Source organism: Myodes glareolus, chromosome 10 (assembly GCF_982192425.1).
Source record: "Myodes glareolus chromosome 10, mMyoGla1.1, whole genome shotgun sequence".
Taxonomy (NCBI): domain Eukaryota; kingdom Metazoa; phylum Chordata; class Mammalia; order Rodentia; family Cricetidae; genus Myodes; species Myodes glareolus.
In genome coordinates this window covers 21,073,388-21,092,606 of record NC_142035.1, presented here as the reverse complement: position 1 = coordinate 21,092,606, position 19,219 = coordinate 21,073,388, and the positions used below count along the sequence as shown (strand labels likewise).

The 19,219-nt window shown below is 45.9% G+C and overlaps 1 long non-coding RNA gene across 4 annotated transcripts; it reads right to left on the bottom strand.

Moving 5' to 3' along the window:
• Positions 1-92: 92 nt before the first annotated feature.
• Positions 93-17,875, bottom strand: LOC146892773 (uncharacterized). 4 transcript variants are annotated; one of them, XR_015004279.2, is made up of 5 exons: positions 17,806-17,875; positions 15,518-15,647; positions 13,705-15,423; positions 8,646-8,794; positions 93-320 (listed from the first exon to the last, which is right to left on the bottom strand). It is a non-coding gene; the product is annotated as an uncharacterized LOC146892773 (long non-coding RNA). The 4 variants fall into 4 exon arrangements; XR_015739031.1 differs by lacking the exons at positions 93-320; positions 8,646-8,794 and adding an exon at positions 11,250-11,465; XR_015739032.1 differs by lacking the exons at positions 93-320; positions 8,646-8,794 and having other exon boundaries at positions 11,250-14,568; positions 15,322-15,423.
• Between the last annotated feature and the right edge of the window lie 1,344 nt (positions 17,876-19,219).

Sequence of the window (19,219 nt, the reverse complement as noted above, 5' to 3'; positions counted from 1 at the left end):
GTGATCATCCATGGAGAACACTGTCTGCCCAGACTCCCCCTTGGGGCTATTAGCAGCACAAACTTAAAATAACAAGATGAACTTACTCTCCGGTTCTTTCTTGGAGCTTGATTGACAGCTAGCAGTTTACACTGTTGCAGAGAGAGCCAACTGCATTTCATCCTTGTGCCGGCATGGAGACTGGCGGCGTGGAAACTGGCGAGAGCAGCTGATGACTACCCCCAAACACGGATGGCAGCTTGGGAGGTCTTGGCTGTGGCATTTCCATTCACACTGCCAGGCCTCATGGGAGCCATTTGATTTGCAGTATGGTGAAGCTGCTGTAGGAAAAGTGCAAAATAATCAAAACACCATTTTTTTAAAAGGTATCTATGGACCTCCAGCTAGTGTTGACATCTAGTTGTAGACCCAGTAACTGAGTATTCCTGGTTAAAACTCAAAGTAATAAAGAAGGCCCTGGAAATGGGGTGCTCTGAAGCAACCAATGTGTTTGGAGGATGGTTACGACCGTCCTGCTAAGTGATGGCGGTGTTACCTCCCCGGTGTGGGCTTACCTGTTTCTCTCCTGATGCAAGAGTCTTTAGTAACTGTGGTCCATCAAGACCAACTACAGCTAAAGTCCTAGTTCACTGTCAGGAGAAGTTGAGACTACGTATTATCTGTGCCCTCTTTTTCTCCCTTAGATTTTTTTTTTCCCGTGTGTGAGTTTTGCCTGCATGTATGCATGTGCACCCCGTGCGTGTCTCGTGATTATAGAGGCCAGAAGAAGGCATGAACTGGAGTTACAGATGGTTGTGTGCTGGGAATGAAACCTGGATCCTCTGCAAGAGCCCCAACTACTCTTTACTGCTGAGCCATCTCTCCAGTTCTTCCCCAACCCCCACCCTGTGTTCTGTTGAGTGTAAAATGTGAGTCTCAGTAGACAAGATCTTGTGTCTCAGCTTTCATGATCTTGTTAATTCCTTTACTCCTATCTATAAATAGTATGTCCATAATTCTCTTGATTTTAATTAGCTTTTGGTACTGTGACATGATGCTGAGGTCCTCACAGCTTGAGAAGGAGTTGACGAATCTGCCAGAACACTTAAACCTTGGGTGATTAGAGTCATTAACTTTGTGTGACCTTTCTGGGCTTGGTACCTCCCTCCCAGGACCTTGATTTCTTATCTCTGAGCTGCATGGTACCAGGTCATTCCAGGCTCTCTGCCAGCCCTGAAAGCTGAGGTAGTTGTTGCCTACATCACCTTAGAGAACTCTGGGTAGAATGTCCTGAGATGCCAGTAATATAAATGAATAAGGTCCTGGACCTGCTAGATTGGCTTCCGTGACACCTTGGAGATTTGTGTCTACAGGAACACGGACCCAGAGACATTGCCAAAACCAGGAAGGTGGATGAGCGCTGTGACTTGCCAGCCGTCAGCTGTATTGGGCTCTTTTAGAAAAAGCATTTTCTGGCCTGGTTTTGCTTTTTCTCCTATAATAATTCATCTAACTAAACTTATTTCTCGCCGCCTCTGTGAGGCTTCCATTTAAAAATCATTCTTCCACTCTCGGGCACAGATTCAATTAAGTATCCATTCTCCTGCACAGTAGGTTGGGATTCATACAGCTTTATGTAGTGTTGAAAGCCCAGTTTGTTCAATTTTTTATACTAAAATAGTTATTTTGCATTAAAAATTTATTCCTACCACTGGCTTGATAAATATTAAAATTAGCATTATCAATCAATTCATCTTTTTTTAAACAAAGAGGTGGCTTTGAAAAGGGCTAACTGTCTTGTCCCTCACTGGATGACCTTGGGTAGGTCTCCTGGTCACTTAGGCCCTTGGCTGCTTTCCATAGGAAACCTAAGTTGCACAAGTAACTGCTAAGGTCCTTTGAAGATCTGAAGTTCAAGGCCTGGGCTTCTGAGCAATTCTGCCTCCTGAGACTCTTCCTAGTGAACTCTGTGCCCGCATAATACCCTCCATAGGTTTTTAAAGGCTGGTTATCTGCGTGAATTCTTAGTTATGGACTAGATAAGGCAGTTACAGAATCCCTATTGATAACTTAGCACAATGCCTGTCAAATGGGACTAGTGCCAAGTCAGATGAGCACAGTGATGGCTGTGACTGTTAAATAATATATGTAGATATTTACATGCGTGTGCGCTGAGAGGCTAGAAGTAAGGTGTGTTGGAAGGCTGTATACCATATAGGTGGTACTTACAGCAAAGGGAGTTAAAACCCCATACCCTTCTCACCCCTTCACGCAGGGGTGAGGCATTAGAACCAAAGGAGTATAGGGGGGGTAAGGATTCCTTCAAAGAGCATCACCGTCAGTGTGTGGAGTCTCACAGGGAGCAGTGGGTGCCAACATCCTCTTCCCCAAGACTGAGGCCAACATGAGCTGAGTGGGCCCTGTAGGGTGGCAGTCCAGTGGACTATGATGATCCCTGCCTGGCAAAATCTATACAGTACGGTGCTAGTAGCTAGCTAGCTAGGTTCACAGATGAGGGATTAAAGAAAAGATGTGCCCCAGTCTAGTGAGGCCTCCGCTCCAGGGGTCTGTGAGGTCAGAGTTGGGGAGAGCAGCGGCCACATTCTGGCATGCTCTGACCTTATGTGCTGGGTAAGGACCATGTGTGAGCTAAGAGCCAGGGAGAATACATCACTGGGAGAGCCTGCCATGGGGTGAGCCCTGGGGACTGGGAGAAGAGGGTGAGAACACCCCAGAGGACATTGTGGGGGCCAAGCCAGGTCAACTCCTCAGAAAGTGCTGTCTCTTGCTTTCCTGACACTCCTCAGTTCCTGGAGGGGTTAGAAGCTTTAACGAGAACACCCTGCCCTGTGCTGTTGTCTCACCCGCTGCAGACCTCAAGCAGTCTTGCCGTTTGCATTGCAGCTTAGCTCCATGCATGTAGGTAGCCGAATTGGGACCAGCTTGCACCTGCATTGCCAAGACTACTCCCCAGTGAAGTGCGGAGGCCTAAGTTGTCCTTTGGTTGGAGACTCTTGCCCACTCATTGGGCTGCAGTTTTTCCTGCTGATTGGAGTCTCACCAATCTTTCGTTTATCGTGTTGGTGATTTAGGGCCTTTTGGTCTCTGTTCACTATTCTGTTTCTGCTACCCAATTTCCTTTCCACAGCATTAAACTGTTAATAAGCTCATAAACTACTGTTTTCTGTGTAAATGTGGATACTTCTTTTAACTCTGTAGGATACACAAAGCACGATTGATCCATGCTGCGTGCTTCATGTGTGATGCTGTGCAGCCAGCACCACTGTCCAGTTCCAGAACATTCTCACCCCACTTGAGCAAACCAGATAGCCATGTAGCAGTCACTTCCAGCCCCTGGCAAACAACCTGCTTTCTGTTTCTATGAAATTCCATACCCTAACCCTTAAGGTAAATAGAATCACACAAATGTGACCTTTTGGGGGGCTCTTTTCACTTGGCTCAGTGTTTCCTGCTTGCTTTACCTGCCTTTGTGCCAGATTTCATCCCTTTCTAGAGCTGTGTGACATTCTGTTGCGTGGACATGCCACATTCTCTTTATCGGTTAATTGTTGGACGTTTGGGTTTTGTTTTGTTTTCTAACTCTTGGCTTTGTTGACTGAGCTGCTGTGAACTCGTTTTGGTTTGCACACCTGTTCTCAGATCTTTAAGGCATGTGCCTCTGCAATGTTTTGTTGACTCCCATGGGAGGCCTTACCCTTTCTGAGGAGCAGATGGGTGGGGTAGCGGGAGGGCACAAGAGATGAGGAGGGAGGGGAAACTGTGGTTGGTATGTAAAATAAATTTTAAAAATTTAATAAAACAACAACAAAAGGTATGTGCCTCTGAGTGTCATGTTCAGGTCACTGGATAACTGTTTGCTTACCTTCTTGTGGAATGTGCTAGTTCTCTGAGGATTAGAATCTGTAGAAATGGACTGAATTGTAAAAAGGGACATATTAACAGCAGGAGGCTGGCTGGTCCTCGGCTTTATACATGCTAGAAAGCCAGAAGACCCAGGACCTGCTCACCGCAAGAAGCTGGAAGCCTCAGAAAAAGAGGGACAGAGCTGACTTAGTCCCAGTGGGAGGCTGAAGACCTAGAGGCTCCCCCAAGTCACCGGTTTGAATCCCTGGGTGATGGTAGCCATAGTAAATGCACTCACTCAGAAAGCGTGTAGTGCGCACGTGCTGCTTCCTTCCTGTTCCCTTCTTGGTTCCACCTGTGTCTATTGAACGGTACTATCCACGGTACTATCCACATTCAAGCTGGGGCTTCACCCTTTGCCTGCTCTCACACAAGCCTGGTCTCTTGCAAGGCTCCCTGAATCTAGAATGCAGGCCGCTTTCCAGCCAGTCAAGGTAGCCATCGTGAGTAGCTTTCCACAGCAGCTGACCGTTTCCATCTGTGCCGGCGATTTGGCAGCAGTCCAGCCTTCCTGCATTCTCCCTGTTACATGTCAGAGCCAATTCAAGAGCGCGAAGACTTCTGTGTTCTTCTAAGATTTAATATCATCCTTATACATAGTAAATGACCATTATAAATGTATATACTTCTGAGATAGAGGAGGGGGGTGGTGGAAAGGGTTGCTTTTGTTAAACAGATGGTTCCTCCTCGTGCACAGAGACCACCAGTCTTCTGCTCAGGCCTGCAGTGGACGGAGTGAGGCCCGCAACTATTTTGGAAGGCAGCCTATTCTACTTGCTCAAACTCTGGTCTCAAGTCTATTCCTAACTAAAAATACCTTCACAGAACTATCCAGAACAGTGTCTAAGTGTCCGAGTACGTCAGCCTAACCAAGTTGACAAAATTTTTTTTAAAAAAACTTTTAATATTTTATTTGTATGTTTAATGTTCATGAGTGTTTTGCTTCCACATGTGCCTGTGGAACATATGTGCCTGGTGCCCTCTGAGGTCAGAAGAGGGCATCAGATCTCCAGGAACTGGAGCTACAGATGATTGTGAACCACTGTGTAGGTGCTTCTGTCTCCTAAGTGTTGCGATAATGTGAGTATATCCATGACCTCAAATATTGAGAGAGAGAGTGTGTGTGTGTGTGTGTGTGTGTGTGTTGAAAACATTAAAAATTCTCTTCTAGCTATTTTGAGGTGTACAATAAAATGTCCACCATAGTCATTGTACTATGTCATGGAACATGAGCCGTTTGTTATTCTCTGTTCCGACTGAGCTCCCAAACCTGTCAATCATTTGTCCCCAGCCCTCCTGCCACTACATCTCTGAGGTCAGTGGTTTGCCATCCACATATGAATAAGAGCAGTAATTGTTTTTTCATGTGGACACATCATACGCACGCGCGCGCGCGCACACACACACACACACACACACACACATTTCATCCATTTGTGAGAATTGTGAGCCACCATGTGTATGCTGGGAATTGAACCCAGACCCTTTGGACGAGTAGCCAGTGCTCTTAGCCACTAAGATATCTCTCCAATCCTTTTAAATAATTTTATTTCTTACTGTGTGCACGCGTATGTGTTGTTAAGGGGTAGGAGCATGTGCAATGGCATGCTGTCAGAAGACAGTTCTGTGAAATTGATTCCCTGTAGGTTCTGGGACTTGAACTTGGGTCTCCAGGCCTGTGTGGCAAGCACCCTTACCTGCTGAGCTGTCTTGCCAGCCCTATCTTGAGAACCCTGCACGGTGTTTCCCGTTATGAATATACTGATTTTTGTGGCTAAGAGCTCCCCTCTCTCCACATCCTTGTCGGCATGTTTTATTTTTTCTCTTCTGTAAGGGTCATTCTGATTGTTCCAAGTGGCAACTTATGGGTTTGATTTACAGTACCCTGACGACCATGATGTTAGATATTTTTTTCATACATTAATTACTTTGGAGTCTGGTTTGATTTTTTTTTTTTTTGAGAAATTCTATCCAGAGCACTTGTCAAATTTTAATTGGATTATTACTGTTTTGTTGTTGAACTTCTGTTTGTTCTGGACACTAATCCCTTCCTGGATGAATAGTTTGCAAATATTTTCTCCCATTCTCTAGGCTTTCGTTGATTGTTTGAAGTTTGATACAATCCTATTGGTCAATTTTTTTTTTTTTTTATGTTTCCTGGTCCTAGCAGTATTTGTGGAAAAGACCATTCTTTCCCCTTGAATGGTTTGACTTTCTTTTCAAAATCTTGAACATGTTTTTCTTAGAGCCACGCCCCCACTTTGGACTGTGGAGACAAGGTCTTATTATATAGTCTAGTTTGCCTCATGAGTTCTGGGATTACAGATGTACACCACCATATCTGGTGCTGAAATCCTGAACACTTGGAAATGGGAATTTAAAAGTTTCCTTGGTCATGTAATGACTTTTCAACTCAGATTAATTTTAAAGATTGTCTTCCTATCTCAGTACTTCATAAAATACTCATGGATCCTGGCTTTCTGGCATAACTGTAAAACTCAAGAATATTCATGAACCAACTCCAAACATACTTTAAAAACTTATCTCTATCAGTCTTCAGTAAGGGCACCATCTATTAGTTAAATGACATTTTGAGTAAAGATAATGAAAAATAACTAATCTGGGGAGGATTAACTGCTATGTGATACCCCAAACTCAGTCATGTTGGTAATCACAGAAAATGCAAGTAGGACTACGTGCTGCCTGGAAGAAACAACCTTTAACTATAAAGACACAAGTAGTTTAAAAGGAAAGAATGGGGACTGGGAATGTAGCTGAGTAGGTGCTGAGTAGGTAGATTGCTTACCTAGCATGCATGAAGCCGTGAGTCACTGTCTGTAGTCCCAGTACTGGGAAGACAGAGGTAGGAGGTTTAAAATCATTCTCAGCTGATTTTGTTGTTGTTGTTACTTGACTGGTTGTTTTGTTTTGTTTTTGTTTTTACTGAGTTCCAAGGCAGCCTGAGATCCATGAGACTATCTTTTTTCTATTTCTTTCTTCTTTTAAAGGAGTTAAGATGGTAAATATGTATCATGTTACACTGAACCAATCTGGGTAATAACATTGGGAAAATGACATCAAAGAAAAGAATGTGTTGTTAGAACAGTTCATTTTGTAATGGTAAAAAGCTAAGGATAAAGGAGATGCCACCCTAAGCGTTTGTGCATTTAATAACAGCTTGAAAATGGACAACGCAAAAGCTGACGAAATTGCAAATAGACAAATATACTAATATAATAGAGATGTCAATACCTACTCTCGGGGATTGATGGGATGAGGATGGAATACATATTTGTGTACTCATCCATCTCGGATGTTGAAACCCTGGTCCCCAGTGTGACGGTATCTGAAACTAAGGTCTGGGAGATGCGCAGCAACCCGAGCTGCTTGGGTCCTGGAGCCCTGACTTAGGGTCAGCTGGTGGATAAAGGACGAACACACACACAGCTAGAGGAACAAAGAAAGGACAGTCACACAGACACAATTGGAAGCTGGGACCAGGTATCACTACCTGGAACCTTAGCGGGCGGTTTATTAGGCACAGCATGGGGAGGGGCGGGAAGAGAGAGGGGGGTAGCTAGTCTCAGCCAGACGCTTCTGCAGGGAGCAGTCCCAATTGTAAACATCCCCGGAGGAGGAAGCTGCAGTTGGCGGTCTTTGTACACACATGGGTCAGTTTTTCACAAATGCGCACACTCAGACCCCCTAGGAAAGCTCTTCCACTCCTCCTGAGCCTGGGTATGTGGGGAAAGCCATGGAGCTGAGGTTGAAGTCTTCGGCATGGCTGTACCCGTGTCAACAATACACATTTACTCAGGACTTTACTCTGCTCCCTACAGAGGTCGTTAGCTCATGGTGGGATTAATGACTTTGTAAGAAGCTGGCAATGATGTAGGGTAAAGGGGCCAAGGGGAAAACACCCTGACCCTGGCTTGACCCTGAGCTCTGAGGCTTGGAAATCCCCGCCCCCATGACTCAGTGTTAAGGGGCATCCCTGGGAAAGGTGTCTTCCATACTCTCTTGTTCCCCTTGAGATGACTCCTAGAAAGCCTGCCTCTCCACCTGTCATCCAACCTGAAGGGCCCTAAACTTAATCACTTTGCAGTCAAATTTGGCCTCAATATCCCTGAGATAACCAATCCAAATTACTGCCTAACAGCACCCTAGATGCCAATATTTGGGACCTTTACAACTATTACGAGCACTAAGGAACATGAAAAGAGATTGCGTATGTCCAAGTTTTCTTTTATCTCCACTCCAAACCCTCTCTCTGTTCCTCCTGTCCTGTAGTCACCCCCCACCTCTCCCACAGCTCTTCCTAGCCATGAAGCCTGAACCGGATGGTTCCTCCACCTCTTTCGGTCCCGCTAACAAGCTTCCCACTATCGGCCTCAACCCACAGCTCCTTCTCCAATGGCTCCTCTGGTCCTCCCTTCTCCCTTTCCAGCGACAGGCCACCCTAATCAAATCCCTGGCATTCCCTCCCAGCCCACTGGCAGCCCTTAGTCCTCCCCCTACTCATTCCTGCTCCATGTGGAACCCTGTCTTCCTCCTACTGGGCCTAACCTGGCCATGGTTTTCCCTTTGCAGAAAGTCGCCAGGGTGGATGGCTCGGTCAGGGTACATGTCCCCTTCTCAATAAGCAAACTCTGTCAGAGAGGGAAAGGATTGGGGTCCTATCCTGCTAATTCCTCCACCTCTATTAACGAATTCCAGTATATTACCCAATCTTACAACCTCACCTTCCATGACGTTTATAGGATTCTCACCAATAGCTTTCTCCCTGAGGAGCGCCAGCAAGTCTAGGAACATACTAGAGTGCATGCAGACGAAGTCCACCAAATTAATTCTGCCTTCTTGGTTGGGGCTGAAGAAGTCCCCGACTGGGATCCTGAAAAGAATTATAATACCGGGGCGTCAGGGCGGGGCGTTTTAGCTACAGATCAATTCATAACTTGCCCCAAGGCTGGTCTCTATAAGGCTGCACTAACAGTGGTAAATTGTGAAAAGAATCTGAAAGGTTATTTAGGACAAAAATGAAAACCCGCCTCAATTCCTAGGCCACCTTACAAAGGCCCTCCTGCAATATAACAGTCTGGATCCAATAGCCTTCTCCCCAAGATGGGAAATAATTCTTTTTGACCTACTTCTTTTCCCAGAGTTTGCCTGGTCTTAGGACCAAACTTAAATGCCTTGAGAAAGGGCCCCTGATCCCAAAGATAGAAGTCTTTTTTTAAAAAAAAATATTTTATTTATTTGTTTAGTATGTATGCAGTATTCTTTCTTCAGTCCAGAAGAGGGCACCAGGCCTCATTACAGATGGTTGTGAGCCACCATGTGGTTACTGGGAATTGAACTCAGGACCTTTGGAAGAGCAGGCAATGCTCTTAACTACTGAGCCATCTCTCCAGCCACCCAAAGGTAGAAGTCTTAGCAGTGGCCTTCAAGATGTAAAACAGGAGAGATTAAAACAAACAACAACAACAAATCCTGATGTTGGCTGAGGTCTTTCAGCTGACCATTGAAACTGCCCAAGCCCTAATACCTCAACCATGTCTAAGATACCACCATGCTGACTGCCTCCATGTCCCTCTCGGTGTGGGGACATCAAGCCCAGCTCACCCTCCAGCCAATCTCTTAGGCCTGGGCATGGACAACTGAAGGGGCCTGGACTCCCTTGGCCCAACCACCACCAACTCCAACAGGGAACCGTGTGTAGCCATCATAGTATCAGGGCAATGAATCTCTCTCCTTCTGGACACCGGGGCTATTTATTCTATCCTGACAAAGTTTGGGGGACCCACTCTCCTTCTCATCCCCCTATTATCAGGGTAGGGGGACAAGCCTTACCAACCTCACCAAACACTACCACTCAGTTGTATCGTTAGGGGTGATATTGCCTTTACCCACTCCTTCCTAGTGGTACCAGTGTGCCCCATCCCCTATTTCCTTTGCTCCCCCATCCGCTTGCAAAATGGGAGCCTCTATTTCCTTTGCTCCCCTATCCGCTTGACCCCAGGCTTGCCAGCCATTCCGTTCCTCCTCTTGCAAATCACACAATCCGACACACCTTTTCCCTTGCTAGCCTCTCAGGTGCATCCCTGAGTATGGGGCACCCAAAACCCACCTATAGCCAAACATCATCTCCCCCTCATCATCCAACTACAAAACCCTTTCACACCTGTCCAGGGCAAAAAGTGAGATGTCACCCACCCACCTGGTCTGGTTGTTTGGAAAGGTTTGTCTGTTTTGTGGGTGTGTATGGGTCTGTTTTCTGGTGTGTTCATAAGTCTTGTACATGAGAACCGAGACATAAATGGGTCAGGCTCAGATGAATGTATGAATGACGGTGGCTACTCCATGTTTTGTTTCTGACTGGTCTCTTGAACGTGTGAGCTTTCTGGTTTTTGTGTTCGTTGGTTTGTTTGTTTGTTTGTTTGGTTTTGGTTTTTTGTTTGTTTGTTTGTTTGTTTTGTCTTCTCTGCTGCTCCCAGGCACCAGTCATCACTGCTAATGTTGCTTGCTGTGGCTGCTTTGATGGCCAGGGCTCGGAATTTATCTCTGAGATTTCTGGTCACTGGATTCAGTTTAGCAGAGATTCAAATGCCTTTTGAGTGTGGAAAACAGTAAATCTGTTCTGCTTTATTGGAAAGCTGGCTCTGGAGTTGGGTTAGCCCCCCCCACCCCGTCCCGATCCTAACATGTGATTTAAAGGTTTCCCCCAACAAACTCTGTCCTGTGCCAGGCAAACCTCCTGACTGTGCCGGAGAAAGGAGAGCAAAACAAAAGGAACTTGCTTTGCAATGACTGCTCTCGGTAATAACTACCCATGTCTCTGATAAGTGGTTAGGTGGAGGATGTGGAAACTTAAGTAAACAATGATGAGCTAAGAAAAGTGGTCTTCAGTAAGCAGTGGGGCCTAGGAAAGTGTAATGGAGGTCTGAGGCTAGAAGAGCTTAGGTAAGCTCTCAGGATCCCAGACCGTGTCTGAGGAAATGAAAGCTAGTCTTTTAATGTATGTAAATGCGAGTTGTAAGGATATAAGAACACAATCTACGATAATGAAAAATGTTTCAGATTGCTGTCCCCTCTGTTTTGGAGGTCCAGAGATTTAATATTCATCAGCGGAGTTCTGATAAGCTGAACACTGATTGCTGTTATCAGTCACACGCTCAAGATTGTAAATTTCTTTTGGTCGCTGTGGCAGTTTGAATGCAATTACCCCATAATCTCAGGGAGTGGCACTGTTAGGAGATATGGCTTTGTTGGAGGGGTACTGCTGGCTTCTAATGTCTTCCTTGGGAGAGGGAGTGAAAAGGCACCATATCAGTGACTGCAGAGTCAGGTAGGCTTACAGCAGACTCATTTATTTAACAATGGGGGAGAAACATATACCCTCCCAGGACCCAGGTATCGTCTCTCATTGGCTAGGCACTCAGGAAGCACCACTTGGTCACTCCTTATTGGCTAGGCACAGACAGGACCTCTGACAACTCCAGACAAACTCCAGGTTGGCTCCTTTTGGCCTGGTAGGCCTTCACTTCCTTCAGAGTGGGTATGGCCTTGTTGGAGAAAATGTGTCACTGTGAAGTTGGGATTTGAGGTTTCCTATGCGCAGAATACTGCCAAGTTTCTCAGTCGACTTCCTGTTGCCCACAAGTTGTAGGACTCTGAGCTCCAGCACCACACCTGCCTGCACGCCACCATGCTCCCTGCCACGATGATAACGGGCTGAACCTATTAAACTGGAAGTGAGCCCCCTCAATTAAATGTTTCATTGTGCCAGAAAATGGCTGACCCTGAGTCTCTGGGCAGACCCCCAGCTCAGGGTCCCTCCCACTCCACCTGGAGCGCTTTGTGTCGCCTAATAAAGGCTGTGGTTTTTATTTTTTAAACAAAACATTTTCTTTTATAAGAGTTGCTATGGTCGTGGTGGCTCTTCATAGCAATGAAAATCCTAACTAAGACAGTTGCTTTCTAAGTATAGACTTCAAGGTGCCTCTCATCGTGCTGAGAACATCTCTCTCCCATCTGTGTGTCCAGCTTTCTGAGCAGAGGGAAGATGTTCGTGCTTTTTAAGCCAAAGCTTCTGCTAGGACTTGAAGGCATGAGTCCACTCCAGCTATTTTACCGATACGTGTTAGCTGCTTTTTCTACAGTGTGAAATTCAGTAGAGATTATAAGCAGTGGTAATGCTAGTAAAAAAAAAAAAATTCATGTAAGCTTCAGAGAATCGAGAGAGTTGTAAGACTTGTGTCCACCTCTCACAGGTCAACTGGACTCCAGCTAAGTCCAGCCTAAGTTTCCCCACCTGTCTATCCCTGAGGGTGGGATCTCTCTCCCTGGTCTTGGGACTCCTTCCCTCCTCCAACTACCAGCATTATGGACCTAAAAGTTCCAAATATATGGTCCTTTCTATTCCTAAACTCTAACTTCTGCCCCTAGTCTATGTCTGTCTTAACATATTTCCACTTGGCTGGTAGACACCATCAGCTGTGGACTACAAACTGCTCCAAATGGCTGCAAGCCCTGAGCATGCTGAAAGCTGGTTTGAACCCGGCTAGCCAATGCGATCTCTCCCAATCTCTTCAGCTGCGTCTGCTAACCAGCTGCTTCTGACAAATGCCCCATTGTGTGAATCCTCTCCCCGCCTTTTACCAGCTTTCCAGCTTTCCTGGGCTGACAACAAAATCCTAGTTTCAGCAGGAAGAAGTTATAGAAGAATATACAGCATCCCTACCTGTGGAATCTGAGGCCTACAAACCTCCCACATTATGCCCTGATGCGGAAGATCAAGCTTGCCCCATATAACAGGAAGTAGTCTAATGATTATGTTGCCCTCTTTCCTGGTTTCTGATTAGTTATAAATAGTAAACAAAAAAGGGAGGGATGTAGGCTAAAAGGCTAAGGGGAAAAATCCCTGCCTCTGACTTGACCCCATGCTTCTGAGATTTGGAAATCGCTGCCCCCATGACTCAGCATTAATGGCCTAGCAGTGTTTCAGAATTAACAGCCATGCAGTTTTTTTCTCCATGCTGGACTTTACCACTCGCTCAGTGAGCATGCTCCAAAGACCCTGTAAAAGCCCTCCCCCTTTCCAGCCCCTTGTTGTCTCTCTTTCCATTCAAAAGCATCTGCCATCCTGTGTTTTTCCCCCAATAAATTGCTTACGTAAGGTTTGTTGCATGGTGTGACTTTGTTGTATTCCTTGGCTTCCAATTGCCAAGATACCTTGTGCTGGAAAACACTTTTAAACAGAATTTTTGTCCTCTCTCTGGCCTCCCAAGTGAGGACACAGCACAAGGTCCCATCCACAAAACAGAACTTTCTCCTGCTAGCAGAGAACTTTCTACAGAACCCAGCCACACTGCAGCCCTGATCTTGGATTTCCAGCCTCCAAAGCTAAGAGGAATACATTTCTGTTGTTCAAGCTGTACTGTCTATGACGTTTGTTATGGCAGCCTGAGCAGACCAATGCCAGGAGGCAAACTGGACCAGTGATTGATCTGACTTAGTGACATTTCTCCAGAGCTTGTGCCCAACAACTTGCAGAATACAAATTCTTCTCCAGATCAAAGGTAATAGTAAAAGCCATAAAACAAATACAATCTTTTTGTTCGTTTGTTTGTTGAGACAGGGTCTCATTATATAGCTTTTGATGTCCTAGGATTCACTATGTAGACCTCAGACTCACAGAGATCTGCCTGCCTCTACTTTCCAAGTGATGGGATTAAAGGTGTGCTCTACCAAGCCCTGAAAATCTAACCAAATTTAGGAGCAATAGGAAGTATGTTCTCTTACCATTGGGGAATGTCTTATTTAGGGTTTCTGTTGCTGTGAAGAGACACCATGACCACGGCAACTCTATAAAGGAAACATTTACTTGGGTGGCTTGCTTACAGTTTCAGAGGTTCAGTCCATTATCATCATGATGGGGAGCACGGCAGTGTGCAGGCAGATGTGGTGCTGAATTAGCAGTTGAGAGTCCTACATCTTGCAGGCAACAGGAAGGACACTGTGACACTGAGTGAAGCTTAAGGAAAAGACCTCAAAGCCCGCCTCCACAGTGACACACTTCCTCCAACAAGGCCACACCCACTCCAACAAAGCCACACCTCCCAATAGTGCCACTCCCTTTGGGGGGTATTTTCTTTCAAATTACCACAGGGAACTAAATTAGAAATTAACACTGAAAAGAAATTCTCCTTCAATATTTAGAAACACATGTGCAACCAAAAGGAAACTGAAAGGGAAAGGAGAAAGTATTTAGAGCAGATGAAAATGAAAACACGAGATGTCAAATTCTTGGAAATACTTCACATACTGTGAATAGAAAAGGAGGTCTCCAGACTAAGAAAACCACAGCAGATCAGTGCACAGGCATGAGGACCTGAGTTCGTATCCCCAGACCCCACATAAAAGAAGTCCATGGTGCCAAACACCCAGTGCTGGCATTGGAATCAGGCAGATCACCGAAGCTTGTTGGCCGGCCCTAGCACAGCTGAGTCAGTGAGCCCCAGGCTCAGTGAGTGACCCACCTCAGAAACAAAAGGTGCAGAGCAACTGGAGGAAGAGATTAGGGATGAGACGAAAATGTCTTCTCTCGCTTGTACCAGTGTTGTACTGAGCATTCTTGGGACAAAACTGAAATAAAAGGCATCAAAACTGGAAAGTAAAAAAGTAAAACAATGAATCCTTGTTATTGACATGATTTTGTATGCACCAAAATCCTAGATAACCCACTAAGCCGCTGTAAGATTTAGTAACCGGGGCCAGCAAGATGGCTCAGCAGGAGGAGTAAGCCTGGTAATTGGAGTTCCATCTTCAGAACCCCCGTGGAGGCGAAGCGAGACCAATGCCGACACAGAGTGCCCTCTGACCTCCACACTCCCACGACACACCCACCCCATACTAATAACACATTTTTGAAAGATTGATAAGCAAGTAAACAATCACGCAGCATACAAATTCCAGTGTGTCTTCTAAACAATGAACAACCCCAAACCAGCTCCACTTAGAAAGCGTGAAGTAAAATAAATCCCACAGGAGCACAGAGCTTCTTCGTCTCTGGAAATAACAGTGTCGTAAGAAAAACTAGAAATAATTTGAAAAAACACACTGTCCAGATGCCAGCACTTCCCAAAGTGACCCACAGATCCCATGTACCCCTTATGGGGACCCCAGCTGGGTTTTTAATTTTTTTTTAAGAAACAGCCTCAAGTAATTTATTTAATTAATTAATTAGTTTTATTTTGAGACAGGGTTTCACTACTAATAGCTTTGGCTGTCTTACTATGAACTTACTATGTAGACCAGGTTGGCCTCAAACTCACAGAGATCAATCCGCGTCTGCCTCCTCAGTGTTGTAATTAAAGGCGTGCACAGCCACAGTTGGCCACCCCCAAGTTGATAACTTACTCCAAGGTGCTATCATAGGTTTGATGGCTCCACTGGATCCAAAACCTAACCCATGCTTTGTGCTTTGTGACCAGTTGGTTGGCAGCTACAGAGGTGAGACCACTGGGTAGGGAAAGTAGAGTGTCTTCAGTAAATGATAGGATATGAGCGCCAAGGAATGAAGTGAGAGCTCTCCACACCACACATAGAAACTCACTCTGAGGGACTGGAGAGATGGCTCAGCGGTTAGGAGCATTGCCTGCTCTTCAAAGGTCCTGAATCCAATTCTCAGCAACCACATGGTGGCTCACAACCATCTGTAATGAGGTCTGGTGCCCTCTTCTGGCCTGTAGGCATACATGCAGACAGAATATTGTATACATAATAAATAAATAAATATTTAAAAAAAAGAAAGAAACTCCGAGCAGATTGCAGAACTAAACAGTTAAAATTGTAAATCCATTCATTTAAAAACAAAAAAAAGGTGAGTAAATCTTGGTGTCCTTGCTTCAAGTAAAGCATTTTGCGATGTAACAAGCAAAAGCAGCAAAATCAAAAGAGATTGTTCAGATTCCAGCAACACTACCAACTACCAGGACTGGGGAGACAGTCAGCCAAGGGCTTGCTGCATAAGCATGAGGACCTAAGTTTGGACTCGCAACACCCATGTAAAAGCCAGATGTGGCAGTAGGTACCTATAACCCTAGCTCTGGGGGACAGCCAGGCTCCAGAGGCTCCATGGCAGCTAGTCTAGCTAAGACAGTGAGTCTCCGGTGAAAGACCCTGCCTCGCTAACTAGGAGGATGTCTGGGGAGATGCCTGCTGCTGAGATAGACGATCTGAGCCCCATCCCAGAAACTACCTGGTGGAGGGAGAGAAGCAACAATGCTGCATGCACACAAGTAAATAAATAAAAATGTAATAAGGAGAATTTAAAGGTGGAGAACAACAGAAGAAGACACGCAACATTGACCTCGGCGTCCACATGCACATAAATGTGCAAGTACACTGCACACGCGCGCGCGCACACACACACACACACACACACACACACACTCGTGTCCCTATACACACACATATCCCTACATACACACATACCCAAACATGCATCCCATACATACTCCTATACACATGTGCCCTGATGTGGAATTTCCCTCTGTATGCGGTGATTACCATTAATGAATAAAGAAACTGCTTTGTACCTGTAGCAGGGCAGAACTTAGCTAGGCCAGGAAAACTAAATTGAATGCTGGGAGAAAGTCAGAGAGACGCCATGGAGCTGCCAGAGACAGACACCAGTTGGAATCTTGCCAGTAAGCCACAGTCATGTGGCGATACACAGATAATAGAAATGGGTTATATTAATATGTAAGAGCTAGCCAATAAAAAGCTAGAGCTAATGGGCCAAGCGTGATTTAATTAATACAGTTTCTATGTGATTATTTTGGGGCTGAGCATCTGGGAACCAACAGGTGGCCTCCTTCAACAGCACCCCTACACATATACTTTTACACGCACACACACTCCTACACACATGCACCCCTACACACACACACCTTTACACACACACACGCGCACACACAAATGCTAACTAAAGTTCTCAAGAGACACTGGAAAGAAAGTGAAGGGAGATCACAGATCAGGCTTAAACAAGGTGCAGCTGAGTAATGAGTGTCTCAGCACTGGGGAGAAGGACAGAATTCAACACCCAATCCCGCCTCCCTGCCCCTCACCCCGGTTTCCTTTTATCAGGCTCCACAGATAATAGGAGACAGACTAGACTTGGAAAACACACAGCCTTTTGTTTTACACAAGGAGGAAATTGAGGTCCAAAGGAAAGAAATCTTCCTCCAAGTTCCCGCAGCTGTTTCTGGCCTCCAGGTTTATTGCTCCGCAATAACAGCCAACTGGGGTGAGCGGTGTGATAAAACCTGACTTATCTGGTGTAATGTTGGCGTGGCACAGATGGCCGCTGTTCTGACAGAGCCGCTGTTCTGAAAGAGATTGTTGTATTTCTGTTAGTGTTGTGAGGGAAGAGCTAGCCGATGAGCGACACAGTGTGTGTGTGTGTGTGTGTGTGTGTGTGTGTGTGTGTGTCTGGATATATATGTATGTGTGTAGGGGTGTGCATATAGCTTTATTTTTTTTGTGTGTAGATATATGTGTATATGTGTGCATGTGTATGTATGATGTTGGGGTGTGTATATGTGTGTACAGGTGTATGTATGTGGGTGTATGTGTGTAGGGGTGTACAAATGTGTTTATGTGCTTATATGTGCATGTGTAGGAGTGTGTGGATAGGAATGTATTGTAACATGAGGGCCGGCTAGTTGGGGTATCTGTTTCCACCCAGTACCCCACAACCGGCAAGTCCCAGAGAAAATCAATCACACGGAGTATACATTAGGTTATAAACTGATTGGCCCTTAGCTCTGGCTACTTATTAGCTCTTATAACTTATGTTACCCCATTATCCTTATCTACATTAGCCACATGGCTCAGTACCTTTCTCAGCTGGGCAGGTTACATGCTGCCTCTTCAGTGATCTGCGCAGGAATGGCAGAGGGAGCTTCCTCCTCCCTAGCCTTCTCCTGTTCTCATTGTCCCACCTCTACTTCCTGTCTGATTTTCCCGCCTATACTTCCTGCCTGGCCAACCAGCGTTTTATTAAAATACATGATTGACAGAATACAAACAATTCTCCCGCACCAATGTGTGTGTGTAGAGGTGTGTGTATGGGCATATGTGTGTGTGAAGAGATGTGCATGTGTGCACATGTGTGATACGTTGGTCATGGAACTCAGGGTGTCACTCTTGCTAGGCAAGTGCTGTGCCACTGAGGCACACCCCGAGTCCAGCTGACAGTTATCAATCAATTCTGGGGCCTGGGTTATGTCTGGTGCTCTTGGTGAGGGTCCCCAGAGCTCTCACCTCTCACGTGAAAGGGCTGTGATTTGCTCACTTGTCCAAGCAAGATCAGAGAGGCCAGGACACTTTCAACATGGTAGACTGAGGTAGACACAGACATGGTTTTATGGTGAAAGGACTCGGGCTGTAACCCTCTTTTTGGTGCTGTGGTGTGTGTGTGTGTGTGTGTATGTGTGTGTGTGTGTGTGTGTGATGACTCTTAACTGAATAGCAGTTATGGGTGCTGCTGTGGAATTCTGAGGCAGCCTAGCCACTGTGGGACCTGACTTGTTCAGTGATGCCTTTTCCACAGCACAGCACAGGGACCAACCAGCTGCCCTCAGCTGGCCTACCTGTGCTCTTACATGCGGCCACAGCTGTTTTGCCCCATGGGTTAGCTGGATAGTTGAGACAGACACTCTATGGCCCACACACTCTACTTTGTCAAACCTAAGAGTCCTGTTGCCACGTCCCAGGGTGGATGACGGCAGTTAGAACTGTGTGTACCATGAACAGTGACCTGAGGATGTTGGCCTCTGTGTGGCTGCCAAGAAACACACCCCACACGGGATGGAGTGGAGCACACCTTTAATCCCAGCATTTGGGAAGCAGAGATAGGAGGATCTCTGTGAGTTCGAGGACAGCCTGGTCTATAGAGCGAGAGCTCCAGAACAGGATCCAACGCTACAGAGAAACCTGTCTCGAAAAACGAAGAGAGAGAGAGAGAGAGAGAGAGAGAGGCCCCACACAGTGTCTTAGTTATGATTTTCTTGCTGTGAAGAGACACCCCATGACCATGGAAACTCTTACAAGAGAAAGCATTTAACTGTGACCTTGCTTACAGTTCGGAGGCTTAGTTCATTATTGTCACGGTGGGAAGCATGGTGGCATGCAGGCAGACATGGTGCTGGAGAGGTGGTTGAGAGTTCTACATCTGGATCCGCAGGCAATAGGAAGTGATGCCGCTAGACCTGACTTGAGCTCCTGAGACCTCAAGGCCTACTGCCTAGTG